The following is a 14,591-nucleotide window of genomic DNA, read 5'->3' on the forward strand; positions in this document are numbered from 1 at the left end:
CATTTGATAAATCCTGTTTCAAAAAAATATGACCGGAAAGCCCTTTGGTTACAGAAAAATACAGTAAAAATGTACTCATTGCCTTGGGGAGATATTTGACTTAAAAAGCAGTCCAAATACTCATATTTCAGTACCAACAAATAAATAGTCGTAGAGTAATATGAATGTGTGTTGGGATATGTGTTGGTATAGACCTGAGGTTTTGTTTTTTTTTTTCTCATTTGTAAAGAAAACCAATCCTTTCTTTCCAGTATGGAAGACTACTCAGGGACATCTAAACTAGAGTTGAGTATTGGTGGGAGCAAACTGGGCCAGAAAGACAGATTCCAAGGGCAGCTAAATAATAAAGCAGCTCAAGTGATCCTGAAGTCTAGAGTAACGTATGGCTGAAAGATGACCCATGGCCTTGGGACATTGAACTAACATGTGGAGCATGAAAACATTCACTGGGGATTCCAGAAATAATTAGGGAACAATGGGCGTCAGCTGAGCTGTTATTGGGGCAGCAAATTTGGGGATAAGAGTTTCATTCTTGATCCTCTACTCCTCATATTTTTCATGTTCTTCTTGGACGATCTTATCTATTCTTATAATAATGATTACTGAATACGTATCCAAAGAAATCATTCTTCCTTGACTTCAAACTGACATATTTAACTTCCTGCTATTCTTGGATGTTCCAGAGGCACCCAGGTACTCAAGCCAGAAACACAGGATCATTCTAAACTTCTCTTTTTCCTTCACCATCCCCTACATTTGATCGATTGTTCAATGCTGCATATTTTACATACTAAATATTTCTCAATCTTGTCATTTCATTTCCATAAAAACTATCTCAACTCTTATGGCACTAATTCAGGTAATGAATGTGACTTTGTGCTACAAAAATGTCCTACCTAGAATATGCTGTCAATGCCCTCCTTATATCTATAATCTACAGTATAAATGGTGAGACCTGCTAAAATATTAATCTATGTATGCTCTGCTTTAAAGGCTCAGCATTATTTAAATAATAAAATTCAGATGGCTTTACATACTCATATGGTTTATATGAGGCCCTCTAGCATCTGATCCCTAACTAGTTCTCCAGTTTTACCTTCTACTATTCCCTGTCCTATACTTCAGTATGTAATAACACCGTGCTGCTTCTAGTTTTGCTTACATACTATTGTATTTCAGCACTCTCTGTCCTTCCATGTGTGTCCCTTTTCTTTTGCAATAGGATAGATTATGTGGCTAAGGGTGTGAGGCCCACCATTTCCTCAAATGTACACTGGATTTTGAAACTTGAGTACTGCAAAGTTGAGTGGAGTGGTGCCTTTCCTTCCATAGACTTACTTCTGTTCATTTGCATAAGCTTGAAGAGTTCTGAAGAGAAATTCCTCACAAGCAAATAAAGACTACATCAGAGAACCTCTGTCTTCACAGTTTTGTGGGCAATGACAGTTGTCATCAAGAGGTGGGTCTGAGGGCGGACTCCCATTCAAACATAGCACCTCACCAAAGTGGAATCAGTGCAGCTTAGGGAAAATGCTAGGCATTAGGCCAAGTAAAGCTGAAACCCTGGGGCTATGGGAGTAATAGGAACTAAGAATTAAGCTTGTTCTCTCTCTCTCTACCTCAGGATAATTTTTACCTTGTGGAAACCAATGTGATCTATACTGGACCAGAAGAAAGAACAAAGAACTAACTAGGAGCCAAAGAACATTACTGGCTCCACCACCAACAGTGAGTACTTGTACTTGGCATGGTGCACATAAACAAGCAAGGCTGTCAAGAGTGCTAATGGCAGGTCCTTCCTCTGTCATTGCTGGTATTCTACTTCTTATGTTAATGATCTTTGTAACCAGCACTTACTGAATTCCAACAACAATCTTTAAAATTTACTTTTTCTTTACATTATATTCATCGGTTGTACTCTGAACTTCAACTATTTTAAAGTTTGTCATCTTCCATTAATGATTTATCTAAAGACTATTTTTTTTTCAAATGACATATTACTGCAAGTTCTAAACACACTAAACTCAGTTTTGTTTTGTTTTCCAAGTGGGTGATTATTTTCATTTAGGCTGTTTTTTCATTTGTTTGTATTGTATCTTCTTTTGGCTTCAAAAGTGTATTAAAGATAATACATACCTAGAGATTGTATTGAAAATTCCAATAATTCTATACTCACTGAATTTCTGCCCTAGGTAAAGTTGTGAAGTATTTTTTTGGATTCATCGTTTTATTACTTCTTCACATCCAGGACTCTTAATCCGATATCTAGTTGCTCTGTCCTACCCTCCACTGCACAAATGATAGACTTCCTTGAGTCTGCCATATTTGGGCAGGTAGAAAAGAGGGAAAAAAACATTCTTTTAATTTTTGTATTAAACTCAAATGTGGTAAAATACTTGAGTGGTTTTAGGTACATTTATTTATTTATTTATTTATTTATTTATTTATTATTTTTTTAAAGATTTAATTTATTTGAGAGAGAGCAAAAACAGAGTGGGGTCTGGGGTGAGGGGCATAAGGGAAGGAGATGCAGACTTCCCACTGAGCAGAGAGCCTGATGCAAGCCTTAATTCCAGGACCCTGGAATCATGGTTTCAGCCCAAGGCAGGCGCTTAACTCAATGAGCCACCTAGATGCTCCTATGGTACTATTTTTTATTTGCTTTTTTTTTGAAAATGGAAAATATGAATAATAGAGAAATAACATACTGTCATGTTCTAAGACTTATTTAAAATGTTACTAAAGAAGAAACAACTTTGTCTACTGAAAACAGAAAACAAGAATTGCCTGAATGTTAGATCTGTCTTCTCAGGATCTCAGATCTGATGTTTGTCAGTAAATTCCAGATGAGCCCTAGCTGCCTGCCTTTGCTGATTCTATGTTTTGAATTCTTATACTTTGATATTCTACACTTATCTCCATGCAGCACCTAGTTTTCTGAAGTTGCTTGAAACCTAAGGTTCACATAAAGGCAGTTCTTTCCTCTAGATAGAGAGATTGGTAGTCACAATACAACAATATGGCTCAGGTGAGGAGTGCAAACCTTAGACTTATCAGCTAGTTAGACTTATCAGCTAGGTTCAAATCTCTGCTTTGCTACATATTTGCTATGTAAATATTCATAAGTTACTAACTGCCACAGACATTTTATTGTCAACAAAATATAAAATGTAAAATGTAAAAAAAAATGTCAACTGTGAAGTTTGGAAATAGTATATATAAAACACCTGGGAAATTTATAATGGAAGAAAAGGGTTCTACTTCCCTTCACTGCTAGCCATATGCATTTTTCTTCCACATTTCTTTTGCTAGGCACAGAGTCACTTCTGGTCTCTTGGATCACTTCTCAGTTTGTCCCAAATTGAGCTATAATTCTCATTCAATGTAAGTCAGGTGTATAACCCCCTTTACCCATGGTATATATTTATATGAGAATCTTGAGATATAAATATTTATTTAATGGATATCCTTAAATAAATTAATGTCATCTAAAATCTAAAACTACTGCATATAATACATATTTCTATATTGATAAATTTTCCATTTCTAAAGTGATAGATTTAATCTTATACTTTAAAAGTATGATAAAAATAACTCTACATAATGACATAATGATCAATAGTATATGAGTTAAAGTTGAATTACATAATTTTACTAGCCATGTGGCCTTGGGTAATTTACTTAAATTTTCTAGGCTTTAGAATCTTTATTTATAAAACTGACAAACAGTAGCATCTGGCATATAAAGCTATTGTGACAATTAAATAATATAACACAAGCAAAGCACTTACCATGCTGCTTAACACAAAGCAAGCATGGTAACAAATATTAACACTGAAATCAAAGGTTAATAACATGATTAAGAGGGGACTGACAGGTCAAGCTCCCTGCATGGAGTCTGCTTCTCTCTCTGCCTGTGCCTGTGTCTCTGCCTCTCTCTCTGTGTCTCTCATGAATAAATAAATAAATAAAATATTTTTTTTAAAAAAAGAGATGGAGAACTAGAGATGACTGTTTCTATTTTTCCCCATAAACATATATCATGTAATAACAATGACATACTAAAAATTAGAAATCAAAAGTAGATATTAATTTTGTTATCATTAGTTGTCTTAATTTTTCTTTGTTAATGAAGGGAATGACTATGATTCATGTTCTCCATGTGGCATCATTTTTTCCTCTAGGTCTGTGGAAGAAAGCTAATGATCTTCTCTCTTTAATGCATTATCTAGTCATTATTCACCTTAACTAGTGAAGGGACTAAACAGATTCCACAGTGATAACCCCGATGGAAAGGCAATGCTTCTACATCCCTTTCTCTTATTATTATTTTTTGCTTTTAAGCATGAGAATTTGGATGCCAATATCTGAGAAGACTGAGAGTCAATCAATTATATGAAAGATACATGTATGCTACAATTATGCCATGAAGAAACAGCCCAGAGAACTTAGGGACATCTGTCCCAATAAACTTTGATACTGGGGGATCCCTGGGTGGCTCAGTGGTTCAGCGCCTGCCTTCGGTCAGGGGCATGATCCTGGAGTCCCAGGATCGAGTCCCGCGTCGGGCTCCCGTCATGGAGCCTGCTTCTCCCTCTGCCTGTGTCTCTGCCTCTCTCTCTCTCTCTCTCTCTCTCTCTCTCTCTCTATCATGAATAAATAAATAAAAATCTTAGAAAAAAACCCTTTGATACTGCATTTTTTAATTTATAAGAGAGCTACTAACAATTGACTGGAGCTTACATAATATATAGTCCCTGTTCATAAACCAGCAGAAATCGATGTTCAAGAAATCTTTTTTTTTTTTTAATGGAAAGGATAAGAGGGGGAAGACCCTTGGTAAAGATCAAGTCCTTCTACAGCACATACTTAAGCACACACACACACACACACACAAACACACAGAGATTGCAGGCAAATTATTCTGACTCTTAATTCAACAGTTCTTGTGATGGATATTTTAAAAATGTAATCCTTTTATTAATATAAACCAATAGCATTTGATGATGAAGCCAAAGAGCTGGAAAATTTTAAAATATATATTTATAGATAGACTCATTTCAAATTGTTTTCCAAATAGGTTCAGTTTGTAGACTACATAAGAATAATGTAGGGTTTGTAGCAATGAAAGCTGTTCTATCAGTACCATGTGGACATTTTTAGCAGTTTGTAAGAAAAGTTGATAACATATTCTGTATTGTCACAGTGGATGTTATGCAATGCAGAATGTATATATATAAGTTTCCAGAGTTATAATTTTGCAACTTTTTAAACATCTAAGAACTCCAAATTTAAAATTGAGATGGTTTAATAAAAAGACCTTAATATAGGAGCATGCAGTGTCTCGAGAAACCACTTTATCTCCTCCCATGAAAAAAAGACTCTGAAAATAAATTTTAACTCACTTCTCTTTTTCTAATAAGTATATAGGACATGCAATCATGTCCTATTAGTACTAGAATATAAAAGATTCATAAGTAAAGACATTCTTTCTTTTTTTTTTTTTAAAGATTTATCTATTTATTCATGAGAGACAAGGGAGAGAGAGGCAGAGACACAGGCAGAGGGAGAAGCAGTCCCACAAGGATGCGGGACTCGATCCTGGATCCCAAGATCACACCCTGAGCTAAAGGCAGATGCTCAACTACTGAGCAACCAGGCACCCTCTTATTTTGTTTAATGCATACTTAGAACTTAGCAAAAGGATCCTACAACTTCTGGATCTTTAGTAAATATATGAGGATACTTGGCTGAGGCAATGAATCATATTACTGATAAAGAGTCAGAGATGCCAAGATGTTACACAATTTATACACACTTCAGGTCCATTTTTAACTATAATGTTAATAAACAGTTGTTTCTGATCACCAATGTTCATATATATCATCAATGTTCATCATCATCTGAAGTGAGATTATAAATGGTATTTGTCTCACCTACAGAATGGGAGAAGATATTTGCAAATGACATATCAGATAAAGGGCTAGTTTCCAAAATCTATAAAGAACTTATTAAACTCAACACCAAAGAAACAAACAATCCAATCATGAAATGGGCAAAAGACATGAAGAGAAATCTCACAGGGGAAGACATGGACATGGCCAACATGCACATGAGAAAATGCTCTGCATCACTTGCCATCAGGGAAATACAAATCAAAACCACAATGAGATACCACCTCACACCAGTGAGAATGGGGAAAATTAACAAGGCAGGAAACAACAAATGTTGGAGAGGATGCGGAGAAAAGGGAACCCTCTTACACTGTTGGTGGGAATGTGAACTGGTGCAGCCACTCTGGAAAACTGTGTGGAGGTTCCTCAAAGAGTTAAAAATAGACCTGCCCTACGACCCAGCAATTGCACCGTAGGGGATTTACCCCAAAGATTCAGATGCAATGAAACGTCGGGACACCTGCACCCCGATGTTTCTATCAGCAATGGCCACAATAGCCAAACTGTGGAAGGAGCCTCGGTGTCCATCGAAAGATGAATGGATAAAGAAGATGTGGTTTATGTATACAATGGAATATTACTCAGCCATTAGAAACGACAAATACCCACCATTTGCTTCAACGTGGATGGAACTGGAGGGTATTATGCTGAGTGAAATAAGTCAATTGGAGAAGGAAAAACAGTGTATGTTCTCATTCATTTGGGGAATATGAATAATAGTGAAAGGGAATATAAAGGAAGGGAAAAGAAATGTTGGGAAATATCAGGATGGGAGACAGAACATAAAGACTCCTAACTCGGGGAAACGAACTAGGGGTGGTGGAAGGGGAGGAGGGCGGGTGTTGGAGGGGAATGGGTGACGGGCACTGAGGTGGACACTTGACGGGATGAGCACTGGGTGTTTTTCTGTATGTTGGTAAATGAACACCAGTAAAAATTAATAAAAAAATAAAAAATAAAAAAAAATAAAAATAAATGGTATTTGTCTCAAATGAAAGGGTAACATATTTGATTCTAACTATATGCCAACTACATCCATTATTTTTCAAAGGAAAGATACCATAATACACAGTACAAATTTAATTCAGATTAAAAAGGAGAGAGATAAATGTTCATTCACCTCTACAACCAAAAAAAATACAAAGAATAAATTCTATGGGTTTGAATCACAAATGTAATCCCCAAGTTGTATTTCTAGGTGTCTTTTTAATGGATATTTTGGGGTGGGGGTGACTGGAAGATCCAATATTTTGAACTAAAAGGCCACCAAACCAACACACACAACTATGCTCCTAGGATACTACTAGAGAATTACTCTCTAAAGAAATGGAACAAACTATTCAAAGAAGCCAGAGTGATTTCATGCATTATTCCTGTCTAGATTAAGGAGATACTTATTCTGACATTTGTGAAGTAGGGTGACTTAGGCTGCCTACATATTGTGTATACACACCCAGGTGATGACTGTCAGTCTAAGTAACCTGAACATTCATGCCCATGTCATACAGTAAAATCTCAAGTCAGAGAGAAACTATAAGAAAACTATAATCAGCCTAGTCATAGGATCACTAGATATTTAAAGAACCAACAATACACACATGTACACACAAAGGAAAGGATGAGGATTGAGAAAAAAAACTGATGTTAAGGCAAACAGGTATTTCATAAAACACAAAAATATTTTAAAATTCTATTTAGATAGAGAATGATTCTGAATACATAAAAGAGAATACTGTCTTAATAAATGACTTTTTGTGGACTCAAAAAGATCTTAGTAAATACTAAAAATATGATAGCTAAAATAAAAGATTTAGTAGAATTGGCAAGAAAAGTCAAAGAGATTTTCTGAAAGAAGAGAGAAAAGGAAAAAGTAAGGAAAAAAGATATGTATCACCGGTCAATTATTTCTTCAACTATTGTCTCTCCTTTTAGAACTCCAATTAACTATATATTGGTCAACTCATTTTTATCCTATTTATCTTAATTTGTCTTTCTCATTTTCCATTTCTATATGATGTGTTTGAGTCATCTCTTCAGACATCTATCTTCCAATTCTCTCTTCCGCTCTACTTTAATATCTATTGTGTTTTTGTGTTTTAATGACCATATTTTCCATTACTGTACATTTACTTTGATTCTTTTGCAAACCCAACTATTCTTATTCCATAATGTCCTCCTTTGCCTTACGAAAAATCTGTAGACATTTACAAGTATTTCTTTCAGAATATCTCTATTATCTGCAATTCTCTGTGTATGAATTCTACCATTTTTGTATCTACTGTTCTCTTGGCTGTTTATAAACTGTTACTGAACTCATCTTCAGAGCATTTACAGCGGGATTTATAGGTTCTCTGGAATAGGAAGGAACTCCTATGATGTGGTTTTACATCGCCTTTTTCAATTTCGAACATGTTTCACTTTGGGAAAAGTGGTATTTTTATGATTATTGATGTTAATTACTCAGTTTTAGGTTACTCTATTGAATGAATCGTCTGGGCTATGAGTCCAGTGTTTTTTCTGGATGAGTAATTCTTTCCAGATATGCCTCAAATACAAAGTAAGCTCTCTTCCTATTTCTTGTAGCATCTTGACACTATCAGGTAAAGATTTTCTGACTTCTATTTCATGGAAAATAGGCTCTTACCTTTATGTAGGTTACTTAGGTTTAGCTCCTATTCATAGATTGGGCAAAAGCCTTATATCTAGGCTGCATGTATATACATTCAATCTAAATCAGGACTATTATCTTCCACAACTCAAGAGCCAGAACTTACGTTTGTTCACACCTAGGCATTACGGAAGCACTGCTCAAGACTGTACTTTCAACACCTGATTTCAACATACTGTGGGATATTTGGCTTTAAGTGTTTCTCATTGTTTGGTTTTTACTCTCTCCTGTCTGCAATCTATGACTTTCATGTTCTTAACTTCTTTTTTTTTTTAAAGATTTGATTTATTTATTCATGAGAGACACACAGAGAGACACGGGCAGAGGGAGAAGCAGGCTCCATGCAGGGAGCATATGTGGGACTCGATCCCAGGACTCCAGGTTCACAAGCTATATGTAGCTTACATATAAATGCTGAAGGTGGCACTAAACCACTGAGCCACCCGGGCTGCCCCATGTTCTTAACTTCTAACTCAAGTGAGTACTTTTTAAAATTTGGTTATGTTTCATCTCACATTTCTGTATGTTTAGAATAGTAGGGCAGATTTCCCTAATCATGTCATAGTCTGCTGGATCATGTTACATGACACATTTTTAAATGGTAAAACAAAATACTTTCCCACATTTAATTTTTTTGTTATTTTTATCTTTGACATGCAGTAATAAAGTACTAAGGTTTCCTTCATGAATATTAAATCATTTTTGTTGTACTATATTTGATTTTATAAGTAGAATTAAGAATAAGTTTTACTTTGAATTAAGGGGGAAAGGTTAGACATGCTGTATTACACTTACTTGGCAAGGTGATTGTTTCTATTAGCTCACAGAATAGCCAAAACTACTCAGTCTCCTCATTGATCAAAATGTTTTATTCTCACTATATCTAGTCAATATGGAATATGTAGGAAATTATAATCCTGAAGTAACCTAGAGACATATTTCAATTTTACCCTTAAAAATATTAGTCTTGTCTAGAGCTGCATATAAATAAGTATAATAAACAAAAATAAAACAAAATAGCCATAGTTTTAAGTAAATAATCTTATTACTATAAAACAGTTTACTTATGAAATAGATTCTACTTCTATCAAATATGCAACCCAAGAAGATTTTCTTCAATTTTTAGTCACAATTCAATTATGTTCAGTGTCAAATTTATGCATATAAAATATAAGTGCCCATTTACTGTTATTATAATTTTGGAAAAGTTTCTATTGCTTTCTGTAAATATTTATTTGCTCCTGAAAGTGATACAAGCCTATTTATTATTAACATTATTCTGTTAAAATATAATAAAATGTACACTTTTAATCATGTGTTATTAATGCATTCGTAGTTATATAATGTTTAAAAGAGAACACATTTTATTCCTCAATATGTTAGATCTAAGTTTATTATTTCCTACCATGTTCCTAATAGCAGTAAATAAGTTTATGATTAGATTACAAATAGGAGCATTTATTCTTTTCAAAGTACTTTGACACATTTTTGTGATTGTCATAAAACCCTGAAATGTATTTACCACTTTCCCAATTTTGCCCATGAGGACATAAAGGGCTTGGAAAGGTGAAGTTTCCTGCCCAAGATCACAATGCTAGCAAATTACAAAGTCAGGTCCCTAATGCACATCTTCTGTCTCCAAAGCCCACACTCTTACAGTAGAGTGGAATTCCTCTCAAGTTCTCCAATTAAAAATATTATGGTTTGATGAAATCACATTTTATATTCTCTTGTCTTACATAAATTTTAAGTCATGGTTGTAATTCAACTAATACAGTTATGCCACTGGTCACAAGAAACCAAAGTTACTTTGAGTAGTGGATGACATTTGTTAAAAGTGAGATTTTTTTTTATTGTCATAATGTTTTCTGGCTATTGCTACAGGATGATAAATTATCAAGATTACATCTTGTATTTGGGAAAGAAAAACCAGCAATAAATTGAAAACTTGGAGTATGAGCCTACAGCTGTGCAGGGTGACTAAAGGAGATAAGGTCAAGTCAGTGGAAAACCTGCCTCATTCCCTCTAACAGATGCAAACTTACATTTAGAGAACTTGTGCAGTGATCTAGTAATAATGGGACATTTCTCTGTGGACCAGATTTTTTTTTTGATAAGTGTAACCTACTGCTAAAAATTCTTCATATGCATATTTCCTTTCACTGGGAACTCAATGACACAATGAAATGCTTCAAAAATTATAAACTGAATTTTTACATTTTAGATGTATCATTATTTCTCTGTTGCCATAAGTGAATCACAAGACCTTATAGCTCACTTGGTCTTGCAGTACTAGAATCAAATGATTCTTTTGTTTGTTTTTTTTTTAAAATGAGGTGCTAAACTTTTTGGGCTTTTAGAATCCTTCTCCATTATCACTCATCTTCTTAAACTCCAGACTAAAATACGATGTTCAAATTGAAATTGAACCAAAACAATCATGGTACCCAGGACTCACCTTCGTTTCCAGAATTTCATTCTAGAAGTATTTCAAGGGGAAAACACTTGTATTACATGGCGCCTATATGCCAAGTGCTGACAAAAGTGTTTTACTTACTTTTATTTAATTACTCCAACAAACCAATAAGAGAGATAGACCACAGCAAAAGATACTGAGGCTCAGAAAGCTAATAAGCCATGCATGATCACAAAGGTAGTTAATGGAGGAAATGAATTCTAAAGCACAACAAAAATAATTCAATGTCCACATTCTGCTAAGCTTCTACTATCTGTTTTCCAAATGTTAAACAGAGTTCACTACTACAATGTATTGGACATCATCCAAAATAAACTCAGTAGTGTGCTTTGATACTTTCCAGTGGTTATTCCCCTGAAATTTGCTTTCCTTTTGGAATAGACTTTGTCTTCTCTTTGGGAAGAGAAAGAGAGAGGCCCCTAAGTTGAAAAAATGTATTCCCCCACCCACAAGATGATCCAAGTCTACTCATGTCTCCTTGGTTGTCTCCTTGGACAACATTTCCCTTTGCCTTGTCACTCAGGCCAAGTCATCCGCTATTCTCTGGACACTTGAAGGCTTGCACTTGCTTCTACTCTATTAGTGCTTTCTCTTCATATCTCTCCTGTCATTAAAAACTAGCAAAATAAAAAAACTAAACCAATAAAACATAAAGATCTTGGAAAGGTCAAGTTTGTAAGAATAATAAAATTATTTGTTCTCATATACACTTTCAATTATTGCCTTCTCTTTTTACTTAGCTTCTTATTAAGAAATATATGTACTTCAGCTTGCTTTTCATCCATTCATCCTACTTAACGCTATTATTCCCTCTATTATTATCAGTGAAAACTATTCTCACTAAGGTTACCAATAGCCTTACTACTTACTACCATCAAGGGAAGGATTTGTCTTCCTCTTCTCATCTACAACACTTGATGTTGTCATTTAACTGTTCCTTCTTTGATTTTTATTGTAGTAGTACCCTCTGAACTTCCTACCACTTATCTTGCTATTATTCACTCAAAAATACTTGAAACTTAGTATTATAAATTAAATTACAGTAAATGAGACATAGAAAGTTTCTTCATGATATAATCTTCATGATTATAATTGAGTGCTATATTAAATGAAGTACCAGATATTATGGGAGCACAAAGAGGTATTCCTAATTCAGGCTTTCCCTGATGGCCATATGCATCTCCTTTAACTTTCGCTGTTTCAAAGAATGATGATTTCCGGTCTTTTTCTTCAGCTCAGATCTATCTCTGGAGTACACACCTATATGCCCATTTGTCCACTAGACAGCTCCAGTTTTACATCCCACAGACACTTCAAATTCAACATGTCCCACCCAAATTGACTTCAACATATTCCCTGTCAAAACAAACTGTTCCTTGATTATTCCTTTGATCTTCAGAATTTGCCAAATATAAAACCTACATTATCCTTGGTTTCTTTCTCTCACTTATATCTCACATAAATAAATATCTCACATCAACTCATTTTCATCCAGCCACTTCTTTTGTGACATTTCTTTTCATTCCCATGGCTACCACTATTGTTTTCTCATTTAGGTAAATTCAAGAATATCATAACTGCTGTCCCTTCCTTTAAACCAGGAATTAACAAACTACAGCTTATGGGCAAAACTGTCTATGTATTTGTGTAAACAAAGTTTTATTGAAATACAGTTACCCCCATCATTTACTTACTATACATGTCAGCTTTCATACTACAACAACAGAGTTTAGTAACTGTCAGGGACCATATGTCACATAAAACCAAAAAGATTTACCATCTGGCCCTCTATAGAAAAATTTTGTTGATCCTGATATAAATTGACCCTCTTTAATCTCTCTTCCATACTGGTGTTAAAATATTTTTCCTAAACAGCAAATATGATCATTATACTCCTCCCATTTAAGATTAGGAAAGTTCTCTCTATATCAAAGTGTTAGAAGTCTTCTTCCACTTCGGGATAATTATTAATCTGGTTAGTCTAGGATTTTTTTTTCAAGATGTATTTATTCATGAGAAACACAGAGAGAGAGAGAGGCAGAGACACAGGCAGAGGGAGAAGCAGGCTCCATGCAGGGAGCCTGACGTGGGACTTGATCCTGGGTCTCCAGGATCATGCCCTGGGCTGAAGGCGGCGGTAAACTGCTGAGCCACCCAGGCTGCCCTGTGATCTAGATTTAAGAGGAAACCAGATAGTGCTCTGGGCAGAGCTAGCCTCTTGGGGCAACTTCTTCTGAGTCGGTGGATCCACCCCTGCCGCTGGGGACCTGCACCCAAGGGTGCAGGATTAATTGCTGGATTCTTAGAAGTGGAATTTCTGGATCAAGGGGTAAAGGTATATGTAATTTTGGATTCTTAGGAATGGAATTTCTGGATCAAGGGGTAAAGGTATATGTAATTTTATTAAATATTTTCAAATGTTTTACCTCTTTGTTTTATTTTGTTTTATATCTTTTTATATTCTTACCTAAAATGTATGTCTTATTTTCTCACAGTCTTATCAACAGTATATGTGTTCACTATCAAGAATTTTTGCACTATCTAAGGGCACTGGGTGGCTCAGTTGGTGATAAAGCCCCATGTCAGACTCCAGATTGCTTAAGATTCTTTCTCCCTCTCTTTCCACCCTTCCCCTCTCTCTTTCTTTAAATAAATAAATAAATAAATAAATAAATAAATAAATAAAGTAAAATAAAATGGAATTTTTGCCCTATCTTGCCAATACTAATGCCACCAGTTCAAATAAGGTGATAAAAATGGGCCTTGGAGCCTTCTAACAGGTTGAAACTGGAGTTCTAATTTTTTTAAGTACACTATAGAGATTTTTTATAGTAAAAGACTCATATAATACTACCTCACACAATACTTGCTCTCAAGTTGAGATATGTAATGCTTTCTTCTCCAAGGAGGACATGACCCTGAAAGCAGTTTATCTAGACCTGAAATAATAACACCATAAAATTCATCTTTTATTTAGCTTCCCTCTGTTCTTTCAGTAAGGGGATGGTGGAAGTAATAAGACACATGAAGAGCTGAAGTTTTATAAGTTTGGTCATATCATAATTTAAGATTTTGGACCCTATAGATATACATACATTAGCATAGTTGCATATCAGCTCTCACATCAAATTCATTAACTAGCATAGAATAAAATTTCAAGTCACTCTGTGGTTGATGAAGCTCCTACCTAATTTTTTCAGTTCAAATTTCTTATGTTTGTAATACATTTCTTCCTCTTCTTTACATGGCCAATTAATTCCTTCATATTCTTGAGAACTCATTTGCAGCACTCCTCTATCCGTCACACCAAACCTGGGATAGAATGCATTCCCTTTGTACTATCAGAGTACTCTGCATATGCCTAGCATTTATTTCAAATCATTCTAAATGTGTGCATAATTCCTTGTAGTGTATTCTATGTATTATATTATACACATTATAGATTATAGACAATAAAAGGTGGGTCTACTCACCACAATTCCAGATCTGTTAT

This window comes from Vulpes vulpes, chromosome 4 (genome assembly GCF_048418805.1).
Source record: "Vulpes vulpes isolate BD-2025 chromosome 4, VulVul3, whole genome shotgun sequence".
Taxonomy (NCBI): domain Eukaryota; kingdom Metazoa; phylum Chordata; class Mammalia; order Carnivora; family Canidae; genus Vulpes; species Vulpes vulpes.